The sequence below is a fragment of the Protobothrops mucrosquamatus genome, unplaced genomic scaffold, assembly GCF_001527695.2.
Source record: "Protobothrops mucrosquamatus isolate PMUCROS unplaced genomic scaffold, P.Mucros_1.0 scaffold5406, whole genome shotgun sequence".
In the NCBI taxonomy this organism is placed as follows: Eukaryota; Metazoa; Chordata; class Lepidosauria; order Squamata; family Viperidae; genus Protobothrops; species Protobothrops mucrosquamatus.
This window is the reverse complement of record NW_015391266.1, coordinates 4,049-7,645: the sequence shown is the minus strand read 5'-3', so window position 1 is coordinate 7,645 and position 3,597 is coordinate 4,049. Positions and strand designations below refer to the sequence as shown.

Here is a 3,597-nt window from a genome sequence, read left to right as displayed (position 1 = left end):
GGCTTTTGTCGAGGTTTTTTTTTATTTTTTTATTTTTAATCATCGAAAGGTTCGTCGGCCCCCACCCACCCCTTATTCTTCCCAGGCAGGGCAGATATAAATTAAACGTTTCTCCTGGGTTGCTAATTGCCTTATCGATTCTCCATAAGGGAAGGGAGTCATTTACCAATTTGACAAGGGCCGAGTCCGGATCGGCAGGTGGGAACTTCAGAGGGGGGTAAAAAAAAATGTCTTTGAAAATCTATTTTCTGTCCTCCCCCCCTTTTGTGATTTCCAGAGATGTCTTGATGAAAAGGCCGGAGAATATACGAGAATTTGCGGCAGGTAAAGAATTAAAATTTATTTGAACAACACCCATTGGAAGATCTGGAAGTGCCGGTGTCCAATCAACGCGTGTGCAAAACACACCGGCCTGGGCTGCCGATTGGCCGGGCTCGGACTGGCACGGTGGAAAATTCCAAATTTTTTTTTTTTATTTTTTTTTTGGCTAGACGGCTTTGCGCGGCCCCCCCCCTCCAATGTTCCCCTCTTCGCCCCAAGGACGTCTCTTCTGCTGGGATCAAATGCCCACCCCGGTTCTTGTGCTTCAAGGATGCTGTTGTAATGTGGATTATTTTGGACCCTCCCTGATTAATGCTTCCATCGGGAAGGATCCCCGGAGAGCGTGCCAAGCAAGCGTGGCTTAAAAAAAAAAAGAGAGAGACTAAATAAGGTTTCAAAAAGAGGCACAAGTCTGCTTCAAATAATGAATAATAACTAGCTGATGGTTCAGGCTAAAATCAATGGCTGCTTAAATTCAACTTCTGAAGATTTTGCATGAAACGCGATCTTTAATGGCGATATGGCTCTTTTAAACTTTAAACTTCCTTCTCTTTTTTCTTTTCCTTTCTTTCTCCTTCCTTCTTCAAATTTTCAATGTGGTTAAAACTGAACCTTCCTTTCTTCTGTTTCTTCCCATCTATTCCTTCCTTCCTTCTTTTTCTTTCTTTCTTTCTTTCTTTCTTTCTTTCTTTCTTTCTTTCTTTCTTTCTTTCTTTCTTTCTTTCTTTCTTTCTCTCTCTCTCTCTCTCTCTCTCTCTCTCTTTCTTTCTTTCTTTCTTTCTCTCTCTCTCTCTCTCTCTCTTTCTTTCTTTCTTTCTTTCCCTCCCCAACTGGAGCAATAAATAATATTGTTCCTTGCAAGGGTGTTTCTAAATCAGCACCGCCTTGCAGGAGAAATTTAGCTTCTGAGAAGGATGAACAGAGCCCCGCAGGGGAATAGTGTCTGTCCTTAGGGCAGGCAAAGAGAACCCCAGAGGTGTGCGACACCGTCCCCTGACCATGTACAAAGTGCTTCCCTCTGAGGTTTGCACACCTGGGATCTGGCACACAGAGAGAAAGCATAGGAGCAAGGCAGAGAAACTAAATAGGCTAAATAAATCCCAGCTTTGTCATCAAGGGGACACACGGCCTCATAGAATCCTAGGGATGGAAGGCACCTGGGAGGTCATCTAGTCCAACCCCCCCCCCCCCGGGCCCAAAACAGGAGAGCTTGTTCCATCCTGGACAAGGGGCTGTCCAATCCTTTCTGGAAAACCTCCAGCGAGGAGAAGACACATTGGAAGCTCATCCAGTGATGACACCGTCGCATCAACAGGAGCCGAGTTCGAGTTGCGTTGCTTCTCTTGCTCCTCTGGGATCGCCAATGCCTGCGGCTGCCTACACACCAGGGCTGGTCTAAAGCTTCTTTCCCTCCCTATTTCGTATTCCAGACTATTTCACCAACCCAGAGCTGCCGAAGAAGATCCAGCAACAGATGATGGAGAAGCTAAACCAGGCTACTTAGGGATCCCCTCGGACCGAGTTCCTGCTTTGGGGCTGCCTGAAAATTTAAAGGGGCCCCTCTTCTCACCCCCCCAAATTATTATATTTCTTGGAATCTCCTTCCTTCCCTCAGTTGTCAATAAACCCACAAAATGCATGAAAATTGCTCGTTTTTTTGCACCCTGTGGGGGGGGGGAATGAAACATCGGGCAAGTCCAGGCACGGCTTCATCCTTACAGATAGTCCTCGACTTAACAAGTTCATTTAGTGACCGTTTGAAAGTCACAATGGCAGTGACCTAGGACCGTTTTTCACCCTTATGACCGCTGTGTCCTCTCTGTGATCACGTGATCAAACCTCAGAGGCTCGGCAACTGACATGTACTTATAATGGCTGTAGCATCCCATGTGTGTGTCACACTGTCCCCTTTTGTGACCTTCTGACAAGCAAAGTCAAGGGGGGGGAGAAGCCGGATTCAATTACCGACCGTGTGAAAAACAGGGCAAAACTCCCTTAACAAACGCCTCCGTTGCGGTCGTAAGCCAAGGAGTGCAGGCAGCTGGCCATGCAGCTATGTTGCAAGCCAAAAGCGCACGGGGATCGGGAATAGCCCCCCACCCCCACAGACCACCCACGGCCCCTTTGCCCCCTGTCACACGCAAAGGTGGCATCCTGGCCCATCCGTTGAGGCAGCCAAGACAAGAGACGAATTTTAGTAACTTTTTGCAAGCTACACCCAACTCAAGAATGGAAGGAAAGCGTGTCGGGCTTCAGAAGACCCCGTGTCACCCAGGACCTGCAGAGCCAAGGTGCCCTTTTGCCCAGGACCCGCACAGCGGGCACCCCAAAACCCCACCTGTCTTTTGAGGGCTGCATTTCTACCTCTCCTTCCTTGCGGACCCCATCAGGAGACTCTTGGGAAACCCTCCCCCTCAATCCCCCTTTGTGAGTGTCTAGGGCGGGTGGCACCCGCTGTCTCCCCCCTCCCTCTCCCTCCCCCAGGCCTGGCAAGCTCTCCCGACATTATCTCAGCAGTCACCTTGATAAGGTGGGACGTCAAGCTGGCCGTAATGGATGGGTCTTCCGCAGCGGGCAGAGCTCCGCGTGAATATTCATGCCCTGCTCCACCGGAGCGCCTGGGACGCGCCCCCCCCGCCCAGCATCCTCACGTAGGACCCTAATGATATTGTTGGCAGCCGTCCCTCTGTTGGCTCTTAAGAGCGGGGGCCGGCAGGCGAACTTTTCCCGTTATCTTCCCCGACGGAGGAGGGACGACACTGGGGTGGGTGGGTGGGCTGGCACTCCAGGGCCTGGCAGCTTTGTGTTTCCTTGGGGGGGGGGCAGAGAGGAGAAGGAGAAGCATGGGTGGGCATAAATTAACCAAAGGATGGCTTGGCACCAGACCCACCGGGGTGCCAAGGGACGGTACACGGGGCCACTTTGTTCCAGCCGGAGCCGAGACGGGACTGTTAATGCAACAAGGGACAGTTGTGCGACGACGGCAAGTTTTGCGATGTCTGGAGATTGTCACAAATATTCCGGGACACACCCGCCTTTCCCGCAAGGAGCCTGGCACACCGGGGGCAGCGAGGCTAGGAAGGGGGCAGTGGAGACGAGCAAAAACTGCCCCCCCCTAAAACAGAGAGGGAAAACAGCCCTTTTAACTAGCTCGGTTGCAGCCCGTTGCTTCCTGCCCCGAGTTCGGATCCAGGTCTGTTTGTGGGAAAACTCTTCCTGGGTGTGTGTGTGTGTGTGTGTGTGTGTTGCTTTTTTGCAACCAGTTAGAAGAATTCA

At 50.9% G+C, this 3,597-nt stretch overlaps 1 long non-coding RNA gene across 1 annotated transcript in view; it reads left to right on the top strand.

Moving 5' to 3' along the window:
* The window catches only part of LOC107299751, a 3,255-nt gene extending 1,297 nt beyond the window's left edge, over positions 1–1,958 (top strand). The window contains exons 2-3 of the long non-coding RNA XR_001549197.2: positions 278–324; positions 1,752–1,958. This is a non-coding gene — a long non-coding RNA (uncharacterized LOC107299751). The remainder of the gene's footprint in view (positions 1–277; positions 325–1,751) is intronic.
* The last annotated feature ends 1,639 nt before the right edge of the window (positions 1,959–3,597 follow it).